This window comes from Hemiscyllium ocellatum, chromosome 17 (assembly GCF_020745735.1).
Source record: "Hemiscyllium ocellatum isolate sHemOce1 chromosome 17, sHemOce1.pat.X.cur, whole genome shotgun sequence".
Lineage (NCBI taxonomy): Eukaryota > Metazoa > Chordata > Chondrichthyes > Orectolobiformes > Hemiscylliidae > Hemiscyllium > Hemiscyllium ocellatum.
In genome coordinates this window covers 53,419,679-53,431,858 of record NC_083417.1, presented here as the reverse complement: position 1 = coordinate 53,431,858, position 12,180 = coordinate 53,419,679, and the positions used below count along the sequence as shown (strand labels likewise).

Here is a 12,180-nt window from a genome sequence, read left to right as displayed (position 1 = left end):
TGACAAATTCCAATGTTTGTTTGTTTTAGATTAGATTCCTTACATTAAGGAAACAGGCCATTTGGCCCAAAAGGTCCACGCTAACTCTCTAAACCCCCCTATATTACCCCCGCCTAATGCACCCAGCACTATGGGCAATTTAGCATGGCCAATTCACCAGACCTGCACATCTTTAGATTGTGGGAGGAAACCCATGCAGACACAGGGAGAATGTGCAAACTCCACACAGACAATTGCCCAAGGCAGGAATTGAACCCAGGTCCCTGGTACTGTTAGGCAGCAGTGCCAACCACTGAGCCACCATGCCGTACCTGTGCATGTGCATAGGGTATTTTTATGAAAAAGTATATTTTTACAATAAAAAAGCACAATAGTTGCAATGACATAATTATTCTGTTACTCACTTTGTGTATTCAGGAACAAACATTTCCAATAAATGATTGTTTTCAAGGGAGATCTACTTCATTCTTTGTTCAAAGATGCATTTGTTGACATCCTGGGACATCTTTTACTTAATTTAACAGTGAAAACAGGGCATGTTTAAAATAATCAGAAGGGCAGTCAGCAGAAGTGGAGAAACAGAATCAACATTTCAAATTGAGGACCTTTCATTCAGAACTGAGAAACTTTGAAGATGTAATGGGTTTTGAAGAAGGTGTGGATAGGACAATGACAAGGAAAATATTAGAGTGGAAGAAGGAACAATTGAAATACAGAAGTTAGTCGTATAGAACCAAAAGGAATGATACAAGCAAAGAGAAATGAAGATGTAGCATGAGTACGTCTGCTGGGGTCTGAATAAGCATTAATCAGGGAAAATTTGAAATGGAGTAATTCACACAAACACAAAGATAGTCATCAAAATTGCCATTCTCAGAAGCACAAATGAATACAGTGAGTCAGTTACTGGTGGCAAATGTTTCCTTGACTGAAAAATCTGGAGGGGCGCGGCTGGCAACACCATGTTATCCATATAATAATGTCAGGCCGACTCCACAGGTGCAGATGGCCTGATTGAGGCTAAAATTCTAAGAGCAGTGACGAAGTAGCATTGACCACTTAACTGGGCAGCTTCTCACAGTGGAGGTGAGGGAGAGCGATTTGGGCAGAATTTGGACTTAGTGCAAATGCTGACAGCTTTGTGGTCTTTTCCCATCTTGACAGTCAGCAGTCAACGCTTCACTGAATGCCATTTGGAAGTCATCTATGTCCATCGCTTGTCAGCGGTGCCAGTTCTGCCTGATAAGAGTTTTTGTGCCAGAGGTGCAGTTCCAATGAATTCCAATGGTGGGAGGGGGTAACACTTCCTCACATACTATATCATGTAGAGACCCATTCTATTCGCTAGTATCCTCCATCTTTCGCACATCTGTTCTCAAGTTGCAACCTTACTCGCCAGCATTACTGACATATCTTACTTTTTGAACAATCGAAAATAATTCCCTAGTGTAATCGGCAAGGTTTTCACCTCTCCACTACGCTCTGCACCCTAACCGAAACCACAATAAAGTTTCCCTTGTCTTCACCTTCTATGTGACCAAACTCTACATTCAACAGATAATTTCCCAACATCTCCATTGTGCTGCCATCACCAAATACATCTTATTCAACCCTCGTCTTTCAGTATTCTAAAATGACTGTTCCTTCCTTACTGTGATCTATTCCTTTATTACTCTGTGCTGTACATCTCTATGACTCTATGACTAAATGTTTTCATCTAGATACCAGAAATATAGCATTTGGCCTTTTCACTCCTCTCTCCCAAGCTGCAGGCCCAAAACACTATTTCTAAGAGAAGCAGCAATTTGCTTGCACTTCTTTCAATTCTGTGTGTTGTATTCATTGTTCTACATTGGGAACACAGATGGGGTGACAATTTCTCACCACACTTCCATTCCCTTCACAAGCATGACTCCCTAGCTTCATCGGCCTGTCATTTTGATGCTCCATTTTGCTTGCCTATTGACATTACTATTCTTGATGCTCCATTGAGTCTCAGTGTCAGTTTGAGGAAAAGGACCTCAATATTTGATTAGACACTTTGCAACCTTCCATATTCAACATGGAGTTCACATCATCAACTCTGATAATAAAGCCCCATTTTGTTTCCTTTTGCGAATTTTGTTTTTCATCCTAGTTTTGTTTTCAGACAGTGGTCCACTTGATGTTAGAGACATTAGTTCTGAAGAAGGGTGAGACTCAAAACGTCAACTTCTCTATCTCCTGGTGTGCCTGGCTTGCTGTGTTCTTCCGGCCTCCTGCCTGTCCACTTGATGTGGGCAAAATTCCAACCAACACAGTACAGCAGCGCTTCATAGGAGGCTCAACATTACTGAGGATGTCTTCTAGAAAAGGGAACAAAATGTCAGCAAACCAAATTCCCAGCTTGGCGAACATATCCTCAACAACTGTAACCGGCACCCGAGCTACAAATCTTTACACAAACCTTAAACCTTTCCACCTTTCTGGGCACATCATTATTTCTTTTGGTCCCGTTAGACTGACTCCACTGTCATCGAATCTGTCCAGTTTTCACCTAATGCGCTTGTCCTAACCATCCTATGCTCAAAACTTATATCTCTTAAATTTTCCCAGGGCTGATGAAAGGTCATTGAAACTTGGAGACTTAATTCTTTCTCTCTTCAGAAATGTCTGGCCTTCTGAGCATTTTCAGATTTTTCTCAGGTTTGGCAGCTCTTCAGGTGCAAAAGGAAGATTTGGGACTTGTCTCTTTACTCTAGTGTAGGTTGTGGCGCTTCTTCTCTTCGAGCAGAGAATTCATGAAGATAATTCCATTATCCTCATTCTGCTTTTCATTAGTTGCTCAACACCTTGACCCAAAATAATGGCGCCGTCGCAAGTTTATGGGCATGCAATCTATCTGGTGTTGCACAACATTTACACTTCAATGACCGCCAGGCAATTTACCCAACCTTTTCCCACGTTTTTGAGAGAAACATGACATTTTAAAATAGGTTTTGATTGTTTGCAATGTTTAGACTATGTTTGAATGGGATACGGTGACAAAACGAAAATAAATGAGAAAAGATCCACGCTCAAAACAAAAAGAAATATTTCAACATATTGACCAATCAGGACAGTGCAGGTTGGTGGTGATATGCTAATAAACGCAAACGGGGGCGCGGTCACTAAGCTCTACGAACAGTGGACGGACTCTATGATGCAAATAGTATTAATAAGAGTGGAGTGTTGCTCTGACGTCAGTAGCTGAGCAGCATTGGAGAACACACATGCGCCGTATCATGACAACCCGGTGCTGGTCGTCTGTGACGTCACACAGTGGGCGGATCCGGCACGCCTGCACAATACCGTCAGCCGAGGAGCGTTGACCGGCGCGCGGGGTCAGTCCTGTGTTGCTGGAGCTCGTGGACAGCGGTTTCCTCATGGCGGCGGTTGCAGCGAGCTGAGGCTCAGTCACCTCAGACGGATCCCTTGGTGCCTGTCGGGCCCGTCGCCATTTGACCGAAATGAGGGCGGAGCCTTGACCAGGCAATGAGCCTGAGGCAGCGCTGCGATCGCTGTGATTCACCTCCTGCTGATGGTAACGATTGGAATTGGAAGTGCTCTGCTCGGTATTTGGGTGGTTGGGATTGTTCGGCATCTTGGGTGTAGTCAAGGCCCTGGCGGTTGCCGCGGTGATGGAAACGCGTGAACGGCCGACTTGGCCCCAAGCAAATCTTTTTGCCGCAGCCCTCTGTCCTGCGTCCCGGCGATCGGGACTGCGAGCCCAGGGGCTGGACTTCTGGGCCGGGAACTGCGGTAATGTGGGGCACATGGAGTCCGGGGCTTGTGTTCATGATCACTTCACTGATAGCAACACCTTTTATAAAGGTAGCACTCGGGCTGTGGAACTGGAGAATGAAGAATAACTTCAACCGATACCGGCGGCTGCATTATCATTGTATCTTTATTTAAGGAGATAGGAGTTTTCACTTCACTCGCTAACACGTTCAGTGGATTTCTCTTGAATGATCTGGTAACACTGTTAGTGTGACTAGCAGGAACTTTTAACATTAATGTGTTTGGGAAAGAATTACAAACTCGATCAGTCTAGCTTGTGCGAACTGTAGGAAGAGTGGCTTTGTACTATTTCACAGGAATATTTTTATTGGTCTGCGTCGTGTTATTTTAAAAAAAAATCGATCATAAGGGGTTCTCAGTACAGCTAACCATTGTAGACAGGTAGCTGTCTAAATTTATCCTCTAGTATATATAGGCTAATTGAGAGTTGTCTCTGGGTTGTGGAGCATTGTAGATGCGCTATTATAAATGTTATGTCGGATACAAAATGAACTGCTCGTGCGAGCGACAGCTTGCAATTCAGTGACATTTTTATCTTATGATGGTGTTGAATTGCATAAATCAGTGAATTTAGGTAATGCTGGATGTGAAAGTCAAGTGTTGTTAGACTGTAACATTATTTTCTAAGAAGTGTAAATGACTAATGAAATAATTTAGTTTTCCATTCTCTCAAATCCCATCACTAATTTGTTTGTGTTCCTATTATCTAGAATTCATCACTTCTAAATATGGTGCGATGAAGCATTGATAATGCGCTGAGTTAAGTCATCTTAGCCATGTTGCTAGTTCTGGTTTCAGTCTCCTTGGATTTTTTTTGGAGGGGGTGGGGGAACACTCAGCCACAATTCCTGCTCCTCATTTTTACCGTCTGCTGAAAATTGCATTGAATATATGGTGAGAATGAGATCAGTTGTTTTGTGATGCTCTGTGGTTAAGTCTTCTAGGCTATTCCAGATGAAGAATGACTGACCACTTTTGAAAATGGCTGGAATTTGCTCTGGTTCTTTTCTGTTACCAATCTAAGTCTCTTCCTTCAGGGAAGTGAGATACAAAGCTGAATTGAGAAAAAGAGATCCATTTAAGAAAGAAACACATCAATAAGGTTATCTGACGTAGGTTCAACTTTTTAAAAATCAATTTTTGTTTAATTATAAGATTTTGATGTTAGTGAGTAGAAGTTGGATATATTATTAACCTTTCTATGGTAAAAGGAATTAAACAGGATAAACCACTGAGTGCATGAGGTTGTTAGAATTCTGTGCATTAAACCCTTGTAAGCTGTTTCAATGTGCAAATTTTGAAGGAGAATTTTAAAAGTAATTTGGTCTTTAGAATGGGGGCAGTGATGAAATCTTTAAATGCCTGTTCCTTTGCTCAGTTTTGGTATTGGAGTTTACTTTGGATGTAGGTTTGCTCGCTGAGCTGGAAGGTTCATTTTCAGATGTTTTGTCACCACACTAGGTAACATCTTCAGTGAGCCTCCAGACAAAGCACTGCTGATGATTCCTGCTTTCTGTTTATATGTTTGAGGTTCTTTGGAATGGTGATGTCATTTCCTGTTCTCTTTCTCGAGGGGTGGTAAATCGGGTCCAAGTCGATGTGTTTGTTGATAGAGTTTCTGTTGGAATGCCATGCTTCTAGGAATTTTCGTGCGTGTCTCTGTTTGGTTTGTCCTAGGGTGGATGTGTTGTCCCAGTCGAAGTGGTGTTCTTCCTCATTTATATGTAAGGATACTAGTGAGAGTAGGTCATGTGTTTTTGTGGCTAGTTGATGTTCATCACTTCGATTGGGACAACACATCCAACCTCGGACAAGACAAACCGAGACATGCACGAGAATTTCTAGAAGCTTGGCATTCCAACCAGAATTCTGTCGACAAATACATTGACGTTGATCCCATTTACTGCCCCCAAGAAAAAGAACAGGGAATGGCATCGCTGCAGGAAATGACATCAACAACCCAAGGAGATCTAAACACATAAATAGAAAGCAGGCCATACCACCAGTGCTTCATCCGGAGGCTCACTGATGATGTTACCTATTATATGTCTGAAAACGAACCTTCCAGCTCAGTGATCAAACCTACATCCATATTATATACCTGTCTTTCATTCCTGATCACGTCCAGTTCCAGAAATCAGTTGATAAAATGTAGATACAAACTTTAAATAATCACACACACTAGAGAAAAAGTACTGGGAAAAATAACATGACTAAATGTTGACAAGTCCCTGGGCCTAATGCCCTGTGTAGTAGGGTCCTAAAAAATGTGACTGCAGAGGTAGAGGATACATTGACTACAGAGTTTCCAAAATTCCTCTTGTTTTAAAATTATCTCATTGGATTTAAAAAAATCAGTAAAATATTCATTTTCAAGAAAGGAGGGGGACACATAGCAGCAAACTAAAGGTCAGTTAGCTTAACATCTATCAATGGGAAATTACTGGAATCTGCTATTAAGGAGGTAGCACCATAACATTTAGAATATCCTAATATAATTAAGTGGAACCACCATTCTTTTATTCAAGAAAAATCCTATTTAACAAATTTATGAAAATACTATTAATGATATATAAGGTAGGGTAGTTAAAGGAGAGACACTAGATATAATCTATTGGTTTTGCAAAGGCATTTGATGGTTACTACAAGAGAATCAGAAAGTTGGTACAGTGCAGAAGCAGGCCATCAAGCTCATCGTATGTATTTGCTTTCTGAGCATTTCAATCTGCTGCTAAACACTGCTTTCGTAACCCTCCAAATTGTTTCTACTTAAATAATCATCCATAATAATAATGCCATCTTGAATACCTCATTTGAATCTGCCTCCACAATACCTTGAGGCAGTGCATTCAAATTGTGAGAGATTTTCTCACCTTCCATTTCCTACTTTTGCAAAACGTTTTAAAACTGTACCATCTTTTCTGACTTGTAAACAGTCAGAATCACTTTCTTCCTATCAGCTCTCTCCAGCCCCCTCCATGATTTTGAAAACTATCAAATCTCCTTAGTCTTCTCTCCAAGGAAAACAGTTAGAAATTTTCCAATCTTTCCTCGTAACCGAAGTGTCTCAATCACGGAATCATTCTCACACCTATTCTGTGCTTTCTCCAGTGTATTCACATCCTTCCCATAGTGTGATGCCCAGAACTCTACACAGAATTCCAACTGACGTCTGTCCAGTGTCTTGTGTATGTTCATCACATCTTCGCTGCTATTGTGCATTATGTCCTCATTTAAGAAGCCTAGAATATTTTATGCTAAAGTAGCAGCTCTCTATCTGTCCTGCTACCTTTTAATAACTTGCACACATATACATGCACGTTTCTCTGCACCTGTGTACCCTATATTTTATACAGTATCTTCTTGTAATTTGCACCACCTTGCATTACTTAATACTTCTGTGCAATAACCATTCAAATACCCACTCCATCAATGTGTCAGTATCATTTTGAAGTGCTATCGTGCACTTGTCATAGTTTTGTCATCTGCAAAGTTTGAAATTGTGCCCTGCACACCAAGATCTAGATCATTTATCAGCACCTTTTGGTAGCAGAACATATGGTATCAGAGTGGTATATTCGGGTGGATAGGAGATTGGCTAACTAACATATTATAGTCAAAATAAATGAGACATCTTCAAGCTGGGGAACCACTAGTTGGGTAACACAGACATCAGTGTTGGGACTGCACCTGTTTGCAATTAATATTAATGACTCTGATGTAAAGATAAATGGAAAGGCAAGTTGTGAAGTACATACAAAGATTTCTGCAAAGAGATATCAACACTACAAATGTGTGGGCAAACATTGGTGGAAAATGTGCAGTTATCCACTTTGGTAAAGGGAGTAGCAAAGCAAGATAGACTGCAAAATGCTGCTCTAGAGAGGTTTCTGGTTGCACTCAGCTATGTAATATTAGTCTGCTGGTATATCAAGTAATTAGGAAGGCAATTTGAATGTTGGCTGTTATTGCAAAGTTGGCATTTTTGTTAATTAAGGCTGTGAATATATGGAAGTAGGTTGCAGGTTAGTGATGATATTGACTGGTGAAATAGTTCTGAGCCATTAAATAGCTAACTCCTGTCCTGTTTTGCACCAGTTTTGTTTGTTGACTAGTATTAGCTCTTGGTCCCACCACACTTCTTTTTTTTTTCTCATCCTAGTTTTCAAAAACCTACATGCTTTGCACAGCCTAATTCTCTAACTTCCCTATATTCAACAACTCCTCAAAGTTTGTGCACCCTTCTAATTCTAAGTACCCTATTTTAGTTACTCCACTACTGGTGGCTGTGTCTTTAGCTGCCTGAGCCCTAGTCTATAAAATTCACTCCTTATGCCAGTTACCTATTTCTTCTTCTCCTTTAAGACATTCTTCAAAATCCACCTTTGACCGAGCTTTAATCTGTCTCCATTATGTACCTGATTATCAAACAAAATTGAACAATGTTCCTATGATGCACCTTGGAACATTTTTAAAGTTGTGTGCTTTAAGTATTAGTAGTGATGAAACAAACTTTCAAATTTAACTTGTCTTGGATTTACAGATACCTTTGGTTGAAGATCAAATTGTCACAGCTTTTATAATCCACAACTGAATAGATCTGCAGAATCTCATTCACTTGCTAAGAAATCTAATTTTCAATTGTGTAGATTCTTGTGTTGTTGTATTTGAAATGTATTCTCCATAAAAAAAACTGCACAAGTGGCTGTGTTCATATTTTCTTTATTTGAAGTAGGAACATGGCAAGTGTTTTGACTTGCTTTAGCATTAGCATTATTATGTATTATTAAGGCACATTCCTGCAGGAAAAATTCTTGAGCTTTGTGTACACCCGTCTTGCTCACTGTTCAGGTTTCTAAGGAAATTATGACACCTCCTCTGATGTTAGCAACTCCAACATCAGTTTCTAACTAAAATTCAAGAGGTTAGCCATCATTCCATAAAATTGTAAAAATGATCTATAGTCTCGAGATCAGCTATAGATAAATAGATGAATTAAAATCTGATACCACTTATAATAAAGGAGTAGTTGAAATTGAAGGATATATATTTCCATCTTTATAGGAAAGATAACAATGACTATCCAGAAAATTTAATGAACAATAAAAGATTAATTTTATCCTCTTTATCTCTGAAACATCACTGAACTTTAAGACAGTTGTGCCGTTTGTCCAGCAACTTGATAGATTAACATTGGCAAGATGAAAACCAACTACAGCTACTCACATACTTTAACGATTTGGATGAAGGAACTGAAAGTGTGGTTGCTAAGTTTGAAGATGACACCTTCACAGTACTAAGAGGCCTGGATAGAGTGGACATGAAAGTGATGCCTGCACTAGGAGGAGACACTAGGACCAGATGGCACAGCCTCCGTGAAGATACGACGCTTTAGAATTGAGATGAGGAATTTCTTCAGCCAGAGGGTGCTGAATCTGTGGAACTCATGTCATTGAGTGTATTCAAGACGAAGATAGATAGGTTCTTGCTTAGTAAGGGGATCAGAGGTTACATGGAGAAGGCAAGAAAATGAGGTTGAGAAACATATTCACCATGATCGAATGGCAGAGCAGACTTGATGGACTGTTTGGCTTAATTGTGCTCCAGTACTTTCTGATCTTATGGACATAGTTTCCTGATACCACCCTTTCTCTTATTTAATCTGATGTGGAACTCAGACTTTTCAATCTTTTATTTTTCATCCTGTTCTTTCATGGGCTGGGCATCACTTGTTGGACTGGTATTTATTGCCCTGGAGAAGGTGAGTGAATTGCTGATATCCATTTTGGCACAGGTTGATCCACTCTGTCTTTAGAGTGGGAGTTCTAGGATTTTGACCAGGTTGCAGTGACAGCAATGTATTTCAAAGTAAGCATGGTAAGTGGCTTGAGGAGAATTTGCAGCTGGTAATGTTCTCATGTGTTTTTCCCTCTGTTCCTCTCTAGATAGTAATTGTCACGCATTTGGAAGTTGCTGTTGCTGTTTAGCATGTAAGACAATAATATAGTTCTTTGTGCTTGTATATTTATCCTGAGGTTATCGTGTTTCACATGTAGACTAGATAAGCTGAAAGTGTCAGGTTATATTCAAACGTTGATATATCGTTTTATTTACATCAGTAAGACTACTTTGTGGTCTCTGATTTGCTATATCTGAATTCAGTAATGTTGCTTGCCCTGATTTGATTTGAACACACCAGTCACTTGTTGAATATTGGAATCACTTGTAGCTTTTACCTGACCTAGACCATATCTCATAGCCTACTCTTCAGGAAAGCTACAGGTAGTTCTATAATGCTGTAGTTGTGTTCCAGCGAAATGTCTCTTAATAGAAAATCACTTAATAGAAATAATGACGCCTATGGGAAAAGTAGACCAGCAACAAATACAACTCACAATTGCTCAGAAATCACTTAAAAGTCTAAAACAAAGTATAGCACAGCCTGAATGAAGGTCTAAATCATATTTATCAATGAAACAAAAGTCAATTTAACACAGTGTGTTTAAAAAAAATTATTGTTAATGCAGGGTCATCATGGTGCATAAGGTAGATTCCCTTATTCCTGTTAAGTGAACTATATCACATATTTTGTCCTGATGCTCAAAGTGCTTTATAATATCTAGCTTCTCTTCAGTGTTAGAGCCTTTCTTTTGTGTTCACCACTTGCAATTATATCACCAGGATACATATTACTAACATTCTTGTCACTATGCCCCTCCACCTTTTCAAAAAAAAGGGATAATCTGGGAATAGTGTACCTTTCACAGGAAGCTGCCCCATGTATTTCTCTCAGAAAGCTGCTCTCTGTATAGTATATTTCTCAGAAAGCTGCTGTATTGGCAGCTAAAACTCACACAACACCAGGTTATAGTCCAACAGGTTTAATTGGAAGCACTAGCTTTCAGAGCGCTGCTCCTTCATCAAGTGGTTGGCAGCTGACATCGTTGCATTACAGAACAGCATGAAGACTGGAGCTGACATTAGCATATGCACAGAAAAGTGTGGAGACTTCAGCGCATGCACAGAATGAAGCGTGCAAAACGATCATAGCTGGAATCGTGCTATTGCAAACAGAAAGGTCAGCATTCTTGAAAATATCATTGCTTATTTCCTCAGCAACGTTATCAGCAAATTGCGCTGCTGCAATGCGCATTATCAGAGAACTATCTGCATCTGCTTCAACCCACATGTCAGCATTCATTCCACTCATATCTTTGCCACTGAAATCTGCATTGTGATTTTTATTCACATTTAGGCTAAGGTGTATCCAGCCTGCTGTGATTTTGAGTTGACTCAAACACTGTCATTATTTACCCTGCCCTGCACTAAATTTTCCTTGCATAACTCTTCTTTCACTTGCATGTTATTCTCCAAAGTAATGATTTTAATTAGGGATGTAAAACAGAATCATTAAATCCCTACAGTGTGGAACCAGGCTATTCAACCCATCGAATCCATACCAATCCTCACGATTTGGAGACTCCAGTGTTGAACTGGGGTGTACAAAGTTAAAAATCACACAACACCAGGTTATAGTCCAACAGGTTTATTTGGAAGCACTAGCTTTCGGAGCGCTGATCCTTCATAAATTGGTTGTGGAGAATAAGATTGTAAGACACAGAATTTATAGCAAAAGTTTACAGTGTGATGTAACTGAATTTATATATTGAAAAATACTTTGATTGTTTAAGTCTCTCATCTTTTAGAATGACCATGTTGCTTTCAGTTCTTTCACTTGTAAATCACCAAAACTTTTTTAAAAAGTTACATTCTCAAGTGAACTGTAACAGTTGGTGTCATGTCAGCCCAGATACGATATTGATGGTGTTAACTCCCTGTTAAGCTGTCTGTGCCACAATGGTCAGACTGATTCTAATCTAAGAAACAGATTTACAGAATCTTTCGTGAATTCATGCAGGTTTTGAGCAAAGTACCATGTAATTCTGCAAGTACAAATTCACCACACAAGCGTTTGTGTGTGTGTGTGGTGCAATGGGGTCACCTGTAGTGTGACATGAACCCAGGGTCCCAGTTGAGGCCATCCCCATGGGTACCGAACTTGGCTATCTGTTTCTGCTCTTCCACTTTTTGTTGTTGCCTGTCACGCAGTCCGCCTTGGAGTGTCTCGCTCTCTCTCACTCTCGCCCGCACTCTCTCTTGTTCTCTCTCTCTCTCTCTCTCTCTCACGTTTGTGGGGTGAATTTGTACTTGCAGAATTACATTTTTACTTTGTTCAAAAACTGCATGAATCAATCTAAGAATCTGTAAATCCTTCTTTACATTGTGCCACAGACAGCTAACACCTTCAATACCTTATCTGGGCTGACATGACACCAATTATTAAGTTACATTCTCAAG

The 12,180-nt window shown here is 40.0% G+C and overlaps 1 protein-coding gene across 1 annotated transcript in view; it reads left to right on the top strand.

Moving 5' to 3' along the window:
- The first annotated feature begins 3,313 nt into the window (after positions 1–3,313).
- Positions 3,314–12,180, top strand: part of LOC132823744 (glucose-fructose oxidoreductase domain-containing protein 2-like) — a 46,031-nt gene continuing 37,164 nt past the window's right edge. Inside the window, exon 1 of the mRNA XM_060837743.1 lies at positions 3,314–3,562. The gene's annotated coding sequence lies outside the window, so the exon portion shown is untranslated. The remainder of the gene's footprint in view (positions 3,563–12,180) is intronic.